The sequence below is a fragment of the Cervus elaphus genome, chromosome 1 (assembly GCF_910594005.1).
Source record: "Cervus elaphus chromosome 1, mCerEla1.1, whole genome shotgun sequence".
Classification (NCBI taxonomy): Eukaryota; Metazoa; Chordata; class Mammalia; order Artiodactyla; family Cervidae; genus Cervus; species Cervus elaphus.
Window position 1 is genome coordinate 43,022,353 of NC_057815.1, and position 19,920 is coordinate 43,042,272.

The following is a 19,920-nucleotide window of genomic DNA, read 5'->3' on the forward strand; positions in this document are numbered from 1 at the left end:
AAGACATGTGGATGGCCATTAGGCACAGGAAAAAATGCTCAACATCACTAATTATTAGAGAAATGCAAATCAAAGCTATCTCACACTGGTCAAAATGGCCATCATCAAAATGTCTATGAGTGACAAATGCTGGGGAGGGTGTTGGAGAAAGGGAACCCTCCTTCAGCTTCAGTGGGAATGTAAGTTGGTGCAGCCACTATGGAGAACCATCTGGAGATTCCTCAGAAAATTAAAAGTGTAATTACCATATGACCCAACAATCCCACTCCTGGGCATATACCTGGACAAAACTATAATCAAAAAGATACATGCCTCCTAAGTTCATAGTAGCACTATTCACAATAGCCAAGATAGGGAAACCTAAATGTCTGATGAATGGATAAAGAAGATGTGGTATATATATGTGTATATATATATATATATATATATAGACACACACACAATGGAATACCACCCAGCCATAAAAAAAGAACAAAATAATGCCATTTGCAGCAACATGGATGAACATAGAGATTATTACAGTAAGTGAAGTAAGTCAGAAAGAGAAAGCCAAATACCATATGATATCACTTATATGTGGATTCTAAAATATACCACAAATGAACCTGTCTACAAAACAAACAAGATTCACAGACATAGAGATCAGAAGTGTGGTTGCCAAGGGGGTGAGGTGTAGGGAGAGGGATGGACTGGGAATTTAAGGTTCATAGATGCAAACTATTACATTTAGAATGAGTAAACAAGGTCCTACTGTATAGCACAGGGAACTATATCCAATCTCCTGGGATAGACCATAATAGAAAAGAATATAAAAGAATGTATCTATGTCTATGTCTAGGAGTCATTTGCTATACACTAGAGACTGGCACAATGTTGTAAATCAGTTATACATCAATTAAAAAGTTCTAAACTTCCAGGCTCTGCTCCACACGTGGCATATCAGCGGAGGCTGCTCTGGACATGAGGAGGGAGGAGCCAATGCCTAGGTCTGAGTCTCCAAAGAGGCGATGGGTCTGCATGGGGCAGACAGGGCTGAGTCATGACTCCTCCTTAGCAGGCACACCTGGTACCCTATTCTTCAGCTTACAAGAAACTCAAAGAGTATTGAAAAGTTGAGAGTGTAATGGCAAGAAACGCATGAATGCCTACCACCTGACTTTGCCCTATTTTCTTCTTTGTTTTTAGAGCTGAAACAGGTCCCTGCTTGCATTCCTGACCCTCCCAGGCATCGCTGCTCTTATGAATTTGCAGTTTCCTATTCTCATGCACGCCTTCATACTTTTGCTGTATGTATCAACAGACTACGTGTAGTATTAGCTTTGCATGTTACTTTTCATTGTGGTAAAACACATAAAATAAAATTTCCCATTGAACATGCTCCCCATGGTTTATTGCATGGTTCACTGGCACCAAGAACATTCCCATTGTTGTGTAACTTCCCCACTGTCCAGCTCTAGAGATTCCTAATGTTCCAAAACTGAAACTCTGTGTTCATTAGTCAATAAGGTTCCAATTCCCTCCTCCCCCATAACTCCTGGAAACCATCATTTTACTTTCTATCACAATGAATTTATGGTTCTTGGTATGAATAGAATCATATAATATTTTTCCTTTTGTGTCTGATTTATCTCACCTAGCATAGCATCTTCAAGGTTCCTGTATATTGTAGCATGTGTCAGAATTTCTTTCCTTTTAAAGGCTGAGTAATATTCTATTGCATATGTCAGCCAAGTTTTGTTTATTCATTAACTGATGGACATTTGGGTTGTTTCCACCTTTTGGCAACTGTGAATAATGCAATTGAACACAGGTATATAAGTATCTGTTCAAGTACTTGCTTTCAGTTCTTTTGGAGACGTACACAAAAATGGAATTGTTGGATCATATGGTAATTCTGTGTTTAATTGTTTGAGGAACCCCAGTACTGCTTTGCATGTTTTAAAATCTTATGTACTGTGTATGGAGGGTATTGTACTGTGTCATTTAGCAGTTCGTTGCTTTTTTTTTTTTCTTTTTTCTGTGGTGCTTGTATGTTTCTGAATTTCAGCCATATTAATACATAGATCTAATCTGATAATCTGTGTCTTTTAACTTACAAGTTTAAGTATTGTCATTACTTGGACTTATTTTTACAATCTTATTTTGTGCTCCTCAATTTTCTCATGGGTTTTTCCTTTTCGTTTTTCTCTTGTTTCCTATATCGATCAAATTTAGTGAGTCTCTTATTTTTTTATTTGTTTTATTTTTTGACTGCACCACTTGGTAGGCAGGACCTTAGTTCACCAACTAGGGTGCTCCCTGCATTGGCAGGCAGATTCCTAACCACTGGACCATCAGGGAAATCAGAGCCTCTTTTGTTATTTTTTCTACTTTTATTCCTTCCTTCTTTCATTCATTTTCTTGGAAATTGTAGGTTTCATTCCTACTCCTTAGGGCTTCTCTCCCCTTCTTTTCACATGTACACTGATTTTAGTTAATTAGGAACATGACCGTCCCCTGATGGGGGAAGGGCCCTTGGAATACTTTGATCACCTCCTCCACCTTGCATAGTACCATCCAGCATTGTAGGTCTGCCTTAGTTTTCACACCTCCAACTCACTGCCATCACAGTTGCAGTTTTCCACAGTTGGTGCTTATATCCATTTACCCACATGTTTACAAGAGTGTATTTGCTCTTCATTGCTTTTTTAAAAAATTCAAGTGTAGTTAATTTATAATGTGTTAGTTTCAAGTTTCAAAGTGATTCAGTTACATATATATATATAATTTTTTTCTTTTTCAGATTCTTTTCCATTATAGGTTATTATAAGACATTGAGTATAGTTCCCTGTGCTATGCAGTAGGTCCTTGTTGTTGTTCTTCACTGCTTTTGTATGTCTCACACCTTCTGAGTTCCATTTCCTTTCTCTTAAAATAAATGTGTTGGCAGCCCTAACCTGGTGACGTTATGGTACAGTCTTTTCAGTCTTCATCTGAAAAGGTCTTTATTTCATTCTCACTCCTTGTGTTGGATTGTTAGCAAAGGTGGCCACCAAATGTGGCCATCACAACCATCCCTGTGATGCCCATGTCACTCCCCCCAAGGAGATGGAGTTTATTTCCCCTGCCCTTAAACATGGGCTGGTCTTGTGACTTGCTTTGATCAGTGGAATGTGGAAGTAACACCGTGCCAGGTCCAGCCTTAGGTCATAAGAAGACTGACTGATTCCACTTTCACCCAGTTGGGATCCAGCCACCATGAAGCTAAGCCCGATTGCCCCACTGAAGAGAGAGAGGGGGCCTGGAGGATGAAAGATGAGAAGAGGCCAGAGAGTCATCTGTCATTCCCATCCCTTCCGCTGAGGGCCATGCGTGTGAGTGAAGCTGCCTTGTTTCTTCCAGTCTCAGATGGGCCACCCTAGCCAACACCACACAGAATGTAAAATGAGCTGTTCCCCCTCTGCCAAGTTACAGAACTGTGAGCGAATCCACAGGGGTGGTTGCCTTAAGCCACTATATTATGGAGAGGTTTGCTATGCAGCAAGAGCCAACTGGAGCCCTCTTGAGTGGTATTTTAGGGGAGTTTGAACTCTAGGGTGAGTTAGTTTTTGTCAGCACTTTGAATGTAGCGTGCCTCTGACTTCCGTCTTCGGTTCTGCTGTTGAGAAGGCTGCTATGAATTGTTTTCCTGTGTAGGTAATCTGTCAGGTGATTTAAAATCATCTGTTTGTCTCCATTGGTCTGCAGTTTCTCTAAAACATATCTGGTAGAGTCTCCTTTTTCTTTTTCCTGCCAGAAACTATGCTGATATTACTGCTTCTGCCTTCTCCTCCTCTTACTCCCACAAATATTTTTGGAGTATTATGTGCTAAATACTATTCTAAGTGTTGGGGATCAAACTGTGAACAAAAAAGAGGAAGACTCTATTCTCATATGGGGGGAGACTCTGTTCTCAGGCACAGAGCCTGAGAATGAAGCCAGTGTGCAGAAGAGCAGAGCTGAGGTTTTGGGAAAAGCAAAACTTGAATGCATGGTTGAAACCTGCATCATGCCATACCTAAAGGCAATCCTACTCATTATATTTTCAGTAACATTAGTGATCATTGCCCTTGTTTCTTTCTCTTTTTTTAAATAAATATTTTTAATTATTTTGTTTATTTATTTACTTTTGACTACACTGGGTCTTTGTTGCTGAGCTTGGGTTTTCTCTAGTTTCGGAGAGTAGGGGCTACTCTCTAGTTGTGGTGTGAAGGCTTCTCACTGTGGGGGCTTCTCTTGCTGCAGGGCACAGGCTCCAGGGCACACGGGCTCAGTAACTGCAGCCTGTGGACCCTAAGGCACAGGCTCAATAACTGTGGTGCATAGGCTTGTTAATCGTTGCTCCTCGGCAGGTGGGATCTTCCCAGGCCAGGGATCCAGCCGGTGTCCCCTGCATTGCAAGGTGGATTCTCAACCCCTGGACCACCAGGGAAGCCCCGGCCATGGTTTCTTAAGACAGTTAAAAAAAAATTATTTAGCTGCACTGGGGCTTGGTTGCGGCACACAGGATCTTTGTTGCACTGTGGATCTTTCATTGCAGCAGACAGACGGGACTCCAGCTGTGTTGCCCTGGCTTGGTAGTTGTGGTGCCCTGACTCGGTAGTTGTGCTGCCCTGACTCGGTAGCTGTGGTGTTCTGACTCAGTAGCTGTGCTACCCTGACTCAGTAGTTGTGGTACTCTGGCTCGGTAGCTGTGGTGCTCTGACTCATTAGTTGTGCTGCTCTGGCTCGGTAGTTGTAGCACGTGGGCTTAGTTGCTCCACAGCATGTGGGATCTTAGTTCCCCCACCAGGGATCAAACTCGTATCCCCTGCATTGCAAGGCAGATTCTTTTTTTTTTTTTGCAAGGCAGATTCTTAACTACTGGACCACAAGGGAAGTCCCTTAAGACAGTTTTAAATGGATTTTTATGCCATTTACAAGTGAAACGGTACTAACTGATACATATCCCAGCCCAGCCTGATCAAGATGTCCTTCCTCTGTGAAACTTTCCATTCATGTTTTCATTTAATTTATTTTAAAATTAATTAATTAAAATTTCTGTCTCTATTTGATCTTGTTCCAAAAAAGAAAAAAAAAAAAAGATTTAAGTACATTTACAAAAATGGATAAAACACAGGTAGCATAGTTTAGAAGTAAGTGTTACTATTCTTATCAAACCTGAAGAGGCGTATGTTTCATTAATTCTGAAGAATTATCAACTGTTATCTCTCAATAATGCCTTGGCCATTCTCTTTTGAAATTCCTGTTAGACAAATGGTGGACCTTCTCATCTTATTCTTTGCGTCACTTAAACCTCTTTTTCATAATTTCTATTTCTTCTTCTTCCTCTGGGTAATATTCTTAGACCAGTTTCCCAATTCACTATTTTTCTCTTCATTTGTATTGAATCTGGTGTTTAGCCTATTTATTGAATTGTGTATTTCAGTTATTTTTTCATTTCTGGAAATTCTATTTGGTTCTTTTACATCTATTAATAGTATTTTATTCTTTTCTGATGCTTTCAATGCCTTACATGCATCTAGAGATTTTAATGATATCTATTGTATAATATCTTTAGTCTTCATATAACATCTCAGATGCCTGAGAGTCTAATTTTGAGGTTAAGTCTGCTGAGTCTTTCATTATGATGGCTTATTTCCCCTTCCTTTCTTTTTTCCTTTCTTTCTTTCTTTTCTTCTTTTTCTCCCTCCCTCCCCCCTCCCCCCCTTCCTTTCTCCTTCCTTTTTTGTAATTCTGGGTTGCAAGCTCATGTTCAGTGGGGCTTTATCCTTTGGGATCCTATGTGATCTGGGTTGAGAGCATGATATTCCAGAGTTACTTTGTGATTGCTTCTTTTAGGAACCCCAACAGTATTACTCACTATGAAAAGTTTTTTTTTAATGTCATTCTCTTGTCTTGTTGCTGGATCCTATTTAAATAATCGTAAAGGTAGCGTAAACTCAAGCCCCAAACAGGAAACACAGACCTATGTTTAGAAATTCTGAACAAGAGAATTTCATTTTCTACCCAGAACCCAAGCTGAGACATCCTTTTTTGCTATTTTCCTGGGCTAGGGAAGATATGCTTCCCCAGATCACCTTTTCATTGAGGCTATAACTCTCTGAGGATTATGGATCTAGATGAGGACTCAGCTCCACCTTTCTACTTCACAGCCCTTGGGTATTATTGACTACCTTGCATGGTAATTTTCTAAGTGATACGAGAACTAGAAACATGTTTTGTTCTACCAAAGTGCCTCCGAACAGGCTCCTGGAGGCTCCTGGATGGGGGCTGGTCATCAGAAAGACCAACCAAAGATGAGAAGCTTGGAAGTTTCAGCCCCACCCTCATCTTCCAGAGAGGAGGCAGGGGCTGGAAATGAAGTTAATAATTGATCATGCCTATGTGAAGATGCCTTCATAAAATCCCAATAGTACATATGGAGTTTGGAGAGCTTCCAATTGGTGAACATATGCACACTGGGAGGTTCTTTAGCAAATTAATTAAACCCACAAAGGGGGATCGTTGAACTTCAGATCAATACCAGTTAGTCAGAAGCACTGGAATCTGAAGAGAGTGTGAGTGTGTGTGTGTGTGTGATGGTGGGGCAGTCTTGTGGGACTGAGCCCTTAAGCTGTGAGACCTGATGCTATTTCTGGCTAGTGTCAGAACTGAGTTAAATTGTAAGACACTAGTGTCATGGATGGAGAAAGCAATGGCAATCCACTCCAGTACTCTTGCCTGGAGAATCCCATGGACAGAGGAGCCTGGTAGGTTGCAGTCCATGGGGTCACGAAGAGTCGGACACGACTGCATGACTTCACTTTCACTTTTCACTTTCATGCAATGGAGAAGGAAATGGCAACCCACTCCAGTGTTCTTGCCTGGAGAATCCCAGGAACGGTGGAACCTGGTGGGCTGCCGTCTATGGGGTCGCACAGAGTCGGACACGACTGAAATGACTTAGCAGCAGCGTCACAGAGGCTTGCTCCACACATTTGGTGGCCAGAAGTGTCAGAACTGATGTGTTTTATGTGAAGGTAAAAGAGACACAGAGAAGACAAATACACAGGAAGAAAAAAATCTAAGCTTTTCTTTATACTCAGAGAACAGCTTGTTGGTTTTGAGAGGTGAGGGGGTGGGCAGTAGGCAAAACGAATGAAAGGAGTAAAAAAGTACAAACTCCCAGTTTTAAAATAAGTCATAGTGATGTAATGTATGGTATAGTGATCATAGTTTATAATACTGTATATTTGAAAGTTGGTAACAGCGTAGATCTTAGAAGCTCTCATCACAAGGAAAAAATTGTATCTACATGTTACGTAGAGGGTTCTAGGGTTACCTAGACTTACTCTGATGCTCGTTTCTCAATATATATATATATTGATTCATTATGCTGTATGCCTAAAACTAATATAATGCTATAGGTCAGCTCTATCTCAGTAAAGAAAAAAGGATCTTTGTTACATTTTATCCAACATTTTAGGCAATCATTATGGGAGGGTTTTTGATATTTTCAGAAACAGAAGTCTAGATTTTTCTTTTTAACTCCATTGTCTGGGATTCCATTTTTATTTATTAAATTTTTTTTTTAATTTATTTGGCTGCCCTGGGTTAGGTTGCGGCATGCAGGATAGTTTTAGTTGCTGTATGTGAACATTTTGTTGCAGCAGGTGGGATCTAGTTCCCTGACCAGGGATTGAATCGGGGTCTTCTGTATTGGGAGCACAGAGTCTTAGCCACCAAGGAAGCCCCTCCATTTTAAAAAAGTAATGAAAAATATTACTCTCACTTACTGATATTCTTCTCTTTAAAAATAACTTGTTACATGTTCATTGTGGGAAATTTAGAAGCATTTAAATAAACAAAATGAAAATATGCTCTAAGACGACCATCTTGGGCCAATATTTTGGGATTTGTTCTTTCAGGTTTTTTCCCGAGCAGATGTCAACATCTCATTTTCTAAATCAAAATGGGATCATGCTATACATATTATTTTATAATGTGCTTTTTTTTTCATGTAACAACACATCATGTGTGTTAGTTTTCTACTGCTGTGTAATAAGTCACCACAAAGTTGGTGGCTTAAAACAATACACAGTATCTCATAGTTTCTGTAAGTCATAAGTTTGGGCACAGCTTACCTGCGTTATCTGTTTCAGGTGTCGGCAGGGGCTATGATCTAAATAGAGGCTCAAGTGGAGAAACAGTCCTTTCCCAGTTTATTCGGATTGCTGGCTGAATTCATCTCTTTAAGCTTGTGGAGTCTCTGTCTTTTGCTGGTCGTCCGTTTGGGTGACACTCAGCTTGCCACAATACGGAAGCTTCGAAACCAGCACTGGAGAGTCTCTGACCTTGAGACAGTCTAGATCCTCTTTCAAAGCCTTTCAACCGATTAAGTCAGGCTCACCCATCCACAATAACTTCCCTCTGACTACAGTAAGTCTCCTACCTATGAACCTTCAAGTTATGAATTTTCAAACATGCGAACATGCATTCACATGTCCCAGCACGTAAGTTCGCTCACGTGTCTGGTGTACCATGTCAAGGGCGTGCAACAGCTACAAGTAGTTGAGCCTTTGCATGCTTTCCTGAGCAGTACTGCAGAGAGTACAGCAATGAGGTAACTTTATTTCAAGCCCAGGATGTCTGGAAGCAAGCATAGATCGGCAGTAATGTAGCTGGTACTGCTGAAATTTTCGAGGTACTGTACTGCAAGATTAAAAATATTCTCTCCATTTTTTCATGTTTGTTTTTAATGTATCATTAGTGTGAAAAGTTTTATAAACCCATTACAGTACAATATAGCTGATTGTGTTAGGCTAACTTTGTTGGCCTTATAAACAAATTAGACTTACGAATGTGCTTTCAGGAAGGAACTCATTCATATATAGGGGACTTACTGTACTCCAGGTGGCTCAGCGGCAAAGAATCCACCTGCCAATGCAGGAGACACAGGAGTCGCGAGCTCAACCCCAGGGTTGGGAAGATCTACTGGGGTAGAAAATGGCAACCTACTCCAGTATTCTTGCCTAAGAAATTCCATGGACAGAGGAGCCTGGCAGGCCATAGTCCATGGGGCTGCAGAAACACACACAACTGAGCATGCACACACATGCTATACTTCAAAATCAACTCATTTAGGACATTAATTACCAATGCAAACCCCCTTCATCTTTGTCACATTCTATTGGCTACAAGCAAGTCACAGGGTAGGATTTATGAGGTCCCCCCCTAGGGTCTGCCCACCACAATGTATTTATTGTTCCATATCATTATGTATTCTATTAACACTTCCATGTAATGTTAACAGCCTCACTACATTCTATTATATGGATGGACCATGAGTTCATCAATGCTTTATCATCAGACACTGAAAAAACGTAAACACTGATGAAGTTTATTCTTTTTTCCTATTACAAACAATGCTAGAGAGAATGTCTTTATACTAATATCACTATAAACAGTAGTATTATTTCCTCAGAATAAATTCCTCCACATGGAATTGCAGGGTCAAAGGACTCACAGAAGGTTAGTCTTCGGAGGCAATGAGCCCACTTGTAGTACAGGACAGTCCTCACGCTGTGAAGTGAAGCGGCCTCGGTTAGAGGTGGTGATGGCCATGGTGAGGAACTCATTCTCACTTGGAAGTCGAATAATGCCCACGCTCTGAAAAGTGTGTGCTCGTGGTTGCACAACCTGCCCTGGAGAAGGTGGGGAAGAGTTTGTGTCTACGGTCTTACACATTCAGGTGTCTTGACTGTAGGTGAAGCTGAGACCAAGAGCTCCCCTGTCACAGCTGCAGCTGCCACTGTCCCTGAGCACAGCTCACATCTGCCTGCGGCCCTTGGTTTGTGTGTGTTCATCCAGAATGAGTGACTTCCAGTGGGTGTGAGCTGGCCTCTCAGTCTCCCTCATCCCACCTGTCGCAGAGACGAGCCCAAATATAATAACTTTCCAGCAGCGTGGAAAGCACCCAGGTATCATGGTGCCTTAAACAATTTGGACTCCTTAAGCTTAAACAATTTGGACTCCTTCTTTAAGAAAAGGAATCAAATTATGAATGCAAAACTAGGCACAGAGCTGTAGAGAGGCCCTGGGTTTATGTGTCATGACTTGGCAGGAAACCCACCCCTGTTGGCCACAACTAAGGGAGCTCTGCCTAGAGTTCGCTGTTTATTTCCAAACAAATTAGATATGTTTCCTCCTTGCCTTTTGTGATGTATCGACATTTAAGAATGGAGCAGGACTTTAATAAAATAGTCATTTGGAGCAAAATTTCTGTAGTTTAACCCTCTCTACTGAAATCACTGACATGCATGACAGGCACACACAAGATATCAAGCCCCACTATTTTTGTTTGCAGTGCAGAGTCTGGTGCGATGGGGAGGGTGATTCTTCTAGCATTTATTGAGTCTGCACCAGGCACTGTGGTGCCTGCACCAGGCGATTTCTTTGTCTTATTTCACCCTTTTGCTTGTCATGGCTCAGACACTTCTAGGGGGCTCAAAGCAGTTCCCATTTAAGGGCAGAAAATGCCAGAACACCACAAGTTGATGTTCAAACACAAAACTGTTAGCAGAGTAGTTGTGGCATAAAACCTACTGCATCAGTCAGTCTCCCAACAGGAAACAGATGGCACATTCAAAATAGGATAATTTGAGGAGGGTTTATTTAAAAAAAAAAAAAGACGTGGGTATTGGGGAACCACAAGGATAGGGCAGTAACCCAAGTTTAGGAGCAGCCAGGCATGGCCATCATGAGGCTGAAAGTGGGTGGGGGAGAGATGTGCCTCAAGGCTGTGGTGAGAGAAGACATGGTCATTGGTTGAGGGACACAGCCAGCTCAAGGAGAGGGAATAAGTAACCTGACCACATTCTTATTTTCTCTCTCTCTCTCTCTGATCTCCTGTTGGGCTCCGCCAGGATGCTGAAGACACAGGATGTGGACCACACAGATCAGCCTCCTGGGTCGGAGGGCAGGGTGAAGGGGATGTGGGGGTGGGGTGACAGGGGGTGTCTGGAGGGGCAGACAAAAGATAAATGGCACAGTCCACCCCTTTGGCCCTCAGCATCCACGCTAGACCTTTGTCCACAGGAAAATTTTGTTTCCCCAACACAAAGGACTCATAAAGTCCCATCAGCTACTGTATCATGTTGGGGATATGCCAGTTAGTTATGCTTCCATCTGAAACCACTGGTGTTCTTCAGATAAGGTAAGAAAAAGAAACAGTTGTAGTTCATCAAATGTGGCTGCTACATTCCCATCTCTATAGCTGACCCCAAGACCAAGGTAATGTTAGCTGCCTTCTTACACCTTCCATTCTGTTCTCCTTAACCTCTGCCAGCATGTTTCTGGACAGGGTTTTTTTCTTTTCTTTTCTTTTTTGGCCTCATGAAATGTGAGATCTTAGTTCTCCAACCAGGGGTTGAACTGGAACCCCCTGCATTAGAAGCGTGGAGTCTTAATCCCACTGGACCACCAGGGAAGTCCCGAAAGGGGCCATTCTCATCTCCAGCCCTTGGTTCTTGGACCCATGCAACTTGTCTATGGGGAAATGGCCCAATATATTGGCACCAGTTTAGGCATATACTGTATCTCGTAGGATGGCACCCCAGTCCTGCAGGGTGCTGTCTCAGCAGGTAATTCCACCAACCCATCAAGGCAGAATCTTCCAGGGTGCTGAGTGAGACCAGGAGTGAATCCTGAGTCTCACTGCAATCAACAAACAAAGTGGCAGTTGGTGTAAACCTCCTGTAAGTTATCAGAACCATAGTTATAAAGCAACACAATCATGTCAAATGAAGAAAAATGTACAACCTAAAAGTTGTAAGTTGTGTTTTGCTAGGGGACCTTGCTGAGGACCATAGCCTCTCAGATAGTTTGGAGGAACTGCTCCAAAGAGGTAAGAGAGGAGGAAGGATATATAGGAGATTTTGCTGAAACAAACAAATGTGCAGTCAAGCATTTAAAGATTACAGTTAATCACAGAAAACAGGCATCTCAAGTTAATGGTTTTAGTGCTTTTCTCTGTATGGAAAGATGCAAGAGTCTGGGTTCATAGAAATTATTCCTTATGCATCATAACTATCTAGGGCCATGTATGGTCAGGCCACTCCAGATGGCTGTTTTCCTGCTGTCTGTACATCTCCTGCTTGACCAGACCCTGCTTCACTCACATGGCTATCCAATCCTCTAATTACAGAGCTTAATCAGTAACTGTCAACATGCTTGCCCCCTGCCCCAGCCGCTGGTTTCTCTGGTAACTGATGAGCCGACCTTACGGCAATTTCCCCTATAAATGGTAGCCTCCGTCTCCCTGGGGTCGTGAAGGTCCTGGTAGCTCCCACCGACCGTACACAAAGAGGGTGTCACTCCAGGACCTTTTGCTTCAAAAGTATAAGATCCCCTATCCAATAACCCACTGATGTCTCTGTCACTGTTTCTGGGTTCTTTGGTCTCCAGGCTGGGCAATTCTTATACAAGGTTTCCAAGCCTGCTATATGGAGCCCAAGAGACAGGTCAGCCAGGAGGCCAAGGAAACTCCCTGGAGCCCTGACATGTCTGGAAATAAGGACAGGGAGCAGAAAGTTGTGGGGACAATCCCAAGTTGACTCTCCACTAGCACGTGGGGCCCTGTGGCAGCTGACTGCCATGAGAGACGTATTTCTCTTCCATTATATTCACAATATCCTGTTAATCTCAGAGTCTCTCTCTAGTTTAAAGGTAGCGGCCTGGTGCTGGTGGTTCATCTGAGTGCACAGGCATGGCTGGCGAGTACAGACAAAAGGCAAGGACCTGTATTATCTAAAAAACACAGGCATACTCCCCTGCTTCCTCCCGTATAACTAATAACATGCATTTACTGCTACAGTGGCCACAAGTGATGAACCAACATTGATATATTATTAGTAACTAAAGTCCATGCTTTATTTAGATTTCCTCAGTCTTTCACTTACGCTTTATTTCACTCCTTTATTCCAGAATCCTACATTTCATTTAGTTGTCACACCTCCTGAGGCTCCCCTTGGCTATGGCAGTTTCTCAGACTTTTCTTGTTTTTGATGCCCTTGATAGTTTCAAGGAGTACTGGTCAGTACTGGCCAGGAACATTTTTAGAATGTCCCTCAAGTTGGAGTGTCTGATGTTTTTCTCATGGGTATGTTGGAATTGTGGGTTTGGGGGAGGAAGAGGAAAAGTGCTGTTCTCATTGCATCATATGAAGGGTACATATGGTCAACATGGCTCTTTACTGTTGATCTTGACCTGAGTCACCTGGCTGAGTTATATTTGTCTGATTTCTCTGCCATCAAATGATTCTTTTCTTCTCTCCTTTCCACACTGTCCTCTGGAAGGAAGTCACTCTATACAGTCCATTCTTAAAGAATGGAGAAAGTTCAAAATTTTTAGCCTGGTTTCAGTTGAGTTCAGTCGCTCAGTCATGTCTGACTCTTTGCAACCCCATGAACTGCAGCACGCCAGGCCTCCCTGTCCATTACCGACTCCCGGAGTTTATTCAAACCCATGTCCATTGAGTCGGTGATGCCATTCAACCATCTCATCCTCTGTTGTCCCCTTCTCCTGCCCTCAATCTTTCCCAGCATCAGGGTCTTAAATGAATCAGCTCTTCACATCAGGTGACCAAAGTATTGGAGTTTCAGCTTCAACATCAGTCCCACCAATGAACACCCAGGACTGATCTCCTTTAGGATGGACTGGTTGGATCTCCTTGCAGTCCAAGGGACTCTCAAGAGTCTTCTCCAACACCACAGTTCAAAAGCATCAATTCTTCGGCTCTCAGCTTTCTTTATAGTCCAATTCTCACATCCGTACCATGACCACTGGAAAAACCATAGCCTTGACTAGACAAAGTGATGTCTCTGCATTTCAATGTGCTGTCTAGGTTGGTCATAGCTTTCCTTAGTAGTAGTAGTACAGCCGCTATGGAGAACAGTGTGGAGATTCCTTAAAAAACTGGAAATAGAACTGCCATATGACCCAGCAATCCCACTCCTGGACATACACACTGAGGAAACCAGATCTGAAAGAGACACGTGCACCCCAATGTTCATCGCAGCACTGTTTATAATAGCCAGGACATGGAAGCAACCTAGATGCCCATCAGCAGACGAATGGATAAGGAAGCTGTGTTACATATACACCATGGAATGTTACTCAGCCATTAAAAAGAATTCATTTGAATCAATTCTAATGAAATGGATGAAACTGGAGCCCATTATACAGAGTGAAGTAAGCCAGAAAGATAAAGACCAATACAGTATACTAATGCATATATATGGAATTTAGAAAGATGGTAACGATAACCCTATATGCAAAACAGAAAAAGAGACACAGATGTACAGAACAGACTTTTGGACTCTGTGGGAGAAGGCGAGGGTGGGATATTTTGAGAGAACAGCATTGAAACAAGTATACTATCAAGGGTGAAACAGATCACCAGCCCAGGTTGGATGCATGAGACAAGTGCTCAGGGCTGGTGCATTGGGAAGACCCAGAGGGATGGGATGGAGAGGGAGGCGGGAGGGGGGATCGGGATGGGGAACACATGTAAATCCATGGCTGACTCATGTCAATGTATGGCAAAAACCACTACAATATTATAAAGTAATTAGCCTCCAACTAATAAAAATAAATGGGAAAAAAAACAAACATGTCAGATGAGGAATATAAAAAAATAAAATAAAAACAGCATTCTACAAAAAAAAAAAAAAAAAAATAGAGTCTTCTCCAACACCACAGTTCAAAAGCATCAATTCTTCGGCGCTCAGCTCTCTTTATAGTCCAACTCTCACATCCATACATGACCACTGGAAAAACCACAGCCTTTACTAGATGGACCTTTGTTGACAAAGTAATGTCTCTACCTTTCAATATGCTATCTAGGTTGGTCATAACTTTCCTTCCAAGGAGTAAGCGTCTTTTAATTTCATGGCTGCAGTCACCATCCACAGTGGTTTTGGAACCCAGAAAAATAGTCAGCCATTGTTTCCACTGTTTCCCCATCTATTTGACATGAAGTGATGGGACCAGCTGCCATGATCTTAGTTTTCTGAATGTTGAGCTTTAAGCCAGCTTTTTCACTCTCCTCTTTCACTTTCGAGAGGCTCTTTAGTTCTTCACTTTCTGCCATGAGGGTGGTGTCATCTGCATATCTGAGGTTATTGATATTTCTCTTGGCAATCTTGATTCCAGCTTGAGCTCCCTCCAGCCCAGCGTTTCTCATGATGTACTCTGCATGTAAGTTATACCTTTATAATCCTCCCCTCCTTCCCACCTCTTCCCCAACAGACAACAACTAATCTGCTTCTTGTCCCTAAAAGCTTGCATTTTCTAGAATTTATTTTGTGTTTTTTTATTTTTTAAGTTAAAATACAGTTGATGTCCAGTATTGTTAGTCTTTAGGTATACTACATGATTCTGACATTCGCTTACAGTAGGAAATGATCACCACAGTGAGGCTAGTAACCCTCTGTCCCCATACAATGTTATTACAATATTACTGACCATACTCCTTATGCTGTGTACTCCATCCCATGGCTTATTTAATTTGTAAGTAAGGATTTGTATCACTTAATTCCCTTCACCCCGCCCCCATTGCCTTCCCCTCTGGCACCCACCCGTTGGTTCTCTGTATCTGAGTCTATTTCCATTTTGTTTTGTTTTATTTTTTAGATTCCACATGTAAATGAGACAAACAGTATTTGTCTTTCTCTGTCTGATTTATTTCATTTAGCATAACACCCTCTGAAAGTGTTAGTCACTCAGTCGTGTCTGACTCTTTGTGACCCCTGGACTATATCTCTATCCATGGAATTCTCCAGGCAAGAATACTGGAGCCATTCCCTTTTCCAGGGGACCTTTCCAACCCAGGGATTGAACCCAGGTGTCCTGCGTTGCAGGCAGAGTCTTTACTGTCTGAGTCACTAGGGAAGCCCCTAATACCCTCTAGATCCATCCATGTTGTTGCAAATGGTAAATGTTGTTTTCTGGTTGAGTCATATTCCATTGTGTGTGTATGTGTATCTCAAATGTTTATCCATTCACCTATTGATGGACACTTAGATTGCTTCCTTATCTTAGTTATTATAAATAATGTTGCAATGAACATTGGTGTGTATATATCATCTTGAATTAGTGTTTTCGTTTTCTTTGGGTAAATAAATACCTAGAAGTGAATTTGCTAGATCACGTTGTAGTGCTGATTTTAATTTTGGGGGAAATTGCCATACTGTTTCCACAGCGGTTGCATCAATTTAAAATCCCACCAACAGTGCACAAAATTTCCCTTTTCTCCACATCCTTGCCAACTCCTGCTATTTGTCCTCTTTTTGATGATAGCCATTCTGGCAGGTTTGAGGTGATAACCTTATTGTGGTTTTGAGTTGCATGCTTGCTTGGCATTAATTAGTTGTCAGACATTATGAATTTTAGTTTGGGTGCTGGATTTTTTTATATTCTCATAAATATTCTTGAATTTTTTTTCTGGGAAGCAGTTATTTTGGAAAAAGTCAAATCCTTTGAGGTCTTATTTTTTAAATCAAAAATTTTAATATTTATTTATTTGACTGTGCTGGGTTTTAGTTGCAGTGTGTGTGATCTTTGAGCTTCATTGCTGCATGCAGAATCTTTAGTTGTGGCCTGTGGGGTCTAGTTCCCTGACCAAGGATCAAACCTGGGCCCCCTGCACTGGAACTGCAAAGTCTTAGCCATGGGCCACCGGGGAAGTCTCAGTTCTTGCTTTTTAACATGCATTGCTGCTGTTGCTGCTTCGTGGCTTCAGTCACGTCTGACTCGTGTCACGCTATCGCCGGGCTCCTCTGTCCATGGGATTCTCTAGGCAAGAGTACTAGAGTTGGTTGCCAGGCCCTCCTCCAGGGGATATTCCCGACCCAGGGATGGAACCCGGTCCCCTGCATTGTATGCAGGTTCTTTACCACTGAGCCACCAGGGGAGGCCTTACGATGCGTTTGGTGGGGACTTATCAGCACTCTACTGCTTCCCCATTACTACGGCAAGACCTTTCTGAGTACTCTACCCAATGCCTCATGAATCAGGCGGTACTCCAGTCTGCCTGGTGGGCACAGGCATTATTCCCAACCCTGTGTGAGCTCTGGGCACTGTACCCCCCTAATCCTTTTGGGTGGTTCTTTCTCTGGTCTCAAGTAGTTTCCACGCATGCTTGGGCAACTCAATGCTCAGCCCAAGACTCAAGGGGACCCTCTGCATATCTCTGGGGTTCTTTTTCTCTGCAGCCCTCTTCTCTCTGGCACTGTCCCATAGTCTCCATCTGCTCTTCTCAGAATCTCAGCTCTGTTTCTTCAACCCATGTAGCTTGCTGGGTTCCACTTGGGTTCCCTTCCCTGCATCACAGCTGGAAAGCTCTCTCAAGGCAGTAAGTTGGGTGTTCATAATCACAGGACTCATCTTGCCTTTCTCCGTATGGTCAAATGCTTAATAATGCAAAGGAGACATTTGAAAAATCTAGGTTTTGCAGCCATGGGCAGAAGTAGCATCGATCTACAACTCCTGTTTGTTTATTCAATAGTTATGGAGCCTCCATCTTTGGGTTTCATGGTCTTTCATTGCCTGGTGTCTTAAACTGTTGCTTCACCTATTGTCCACTGTTGGCTGCTTTAGGAAAGGGAGTAGATTTGATCACTATTACTCTATCTTGGCAGGAAGTCTTGGAAGGCAGTCCTCTTCTACTGCCCTCACTGGCAAGTTCCTAATTGTATGTTTGCATGCATGCGTGCTAATTCGCTCAGTCGTGTCCAACTCTGAGACGTTATGGACTGTAGCCCACCAGGCTCCTCTGTCCATGGGATTTCCCAGGCAAGAATACGACAGTGGGTTGCCATGCCCTCCTCCAGGGGATCTTTCTGATCCAGAGATCAAACCCGATCTTTTCCATCTCCTGCACTGGTAAGCGGGTTCTTTACCACTAGCACCGCCTGGGAAGCCCCAGTTGCATTTTTATAGCCTTTAATTTCTTTTCTTCCCATATATGGTCTGGTGGTTTAGTTGCTAAGTGGTATCCAACTCTTGTGACCCCATGGTCTGTAGCCTACCAGGCTCCTCTGTCCATGGGATTCTCCAGGCAAGGATACTGGGATGGATTGCCATTTCCTTCTCCAGGGGATCCTCCCGACCCAGGAATCGAACTGGGTCTCCTGCATTGCAGGCAGATTCTTTACAGACTGAGGTACTACGAAGGAAGCTCATATGGTCTAGAGCCCTATATTAGCCAGGGTTAAATCGAGGAAGCAGAACTACAATGAATATTATAGAATAAGGAATTTATTAGAGGAATTAGGCTTTACTCCAGTGGTTTCCAGCATTATGTTCCCTGGATCAATAGCATCAAGCCTCAGCATTACTTGGAGGCTTGTTAGAAATGCAAATGTATAGGCCTCACCACAGACGTATAAACTCAGAAGCTCTGGGGGTGAGACTCAGAAAGTTGGTTTTAATAAGCCCTCCAGGTAGTTCAGATGTCTGAAGTTTGAAAGCCACTGTTTTACATAATTGGAGGAGAGACTGGGGAAGTAATGGTCCAAATGAGGATGTTAAAAAAAAAAAAACTAGGGGAAAATCACTAATTGACTCTCTAATCACCAGTTTGGGTGAACAAGTTAGTGCATTCACAGCCAAGTCTCATCTGGCAATAGATCTGTGTTGCTATTGGTCAGCAGAGCTACCAATAAGGAAAAAGAGCTGGACATGAAGCAAGAACAAGAATGTGCAGCAAAAATAAAGAGCAAGGGGAAACTGGAACTTTCTGGCACCTCTCTCATCACCTATGACCACGATAACCGTCAGATTGTGATTCCTGCTGCTTCAGTTTCACCTTCCAAATATTGTGCAAATTTTCTTTTGGCTAGCTCTGATTCTGAGCCAAATAGGGAAGGGAATTGTGGGAAATTTAATTTGAGCTTAACCAAGTTAGTATACCACAAATCTACCAAAGTAGAACTTAACAAGACAGGAGATTCTAGGAAAGGTAGTTGCAGATTAGCTAAATGGACAAAAAAAAAAAAAAAAAAACACCACAACATTCCATCTCATGTTAATATGACATTCAGTCACTTCTATTAACCATATTTAGCTTCCAAATTAAAAAATTAGCAAAATTATGCATCTGATTAAATACTCCACTGTCCAGCAGAATATCAAAAGCATTCTAACCCTCTCCCCAAAGAGGATACAAATTCCTATATGTCCCTTTATATTTTCACGCAAGTTTAAGCCTTTTCTAGTGGGTCAAAACCCTTTTTGACACCTACTAATAAATCTTCTCTCTGATGGTAGGAGAATGAGAGGAGAAAAAAAGAACTAGTTGATACATACCTAATAGATTTATAATAAAATAAGGAAGAAATGCTCATAACTATTATAATCTTCATTTCTACAACTAGTCATGTGGTCATATGGTATCAGTAAGTTCCTTCTTCTACTACCCATTCCATATGTCCTTTGTCCTCTGCAAGTATCTTGGATAATCTTGACTCCCTGCCTGGTGGAATGACCCAAACCTTCTGAAGAGTCTCTACTATTACTAATCCAGCCTGCACTAGATTGTTGTAGTTTTCCATTAACTTTTATCACATTATATGGTATATTAAAAGTAGCCCCAGGAGATCTATTACATTCCAGACAAAGTCTTCCTTACTGTCTTTGTGTAATCACAACCCAATTTCTCCCTTTCAAATTAGGGTCACAAAGCAGCCTGTTGGTTGGGTAACAGGAGAAGCCCAAAGTAGGCAGAAGTCCAGTGTGTCCAGTGTGGCAGGCTCAATTTCCAGTTTAATGGAACTTTTGATGAGTTCTCTGGAGGAAGCATTTCTCTCTTGGGAATTAAGACCTCTGGTTGGTAATCTATTTTATATATAGTAGTGTGTA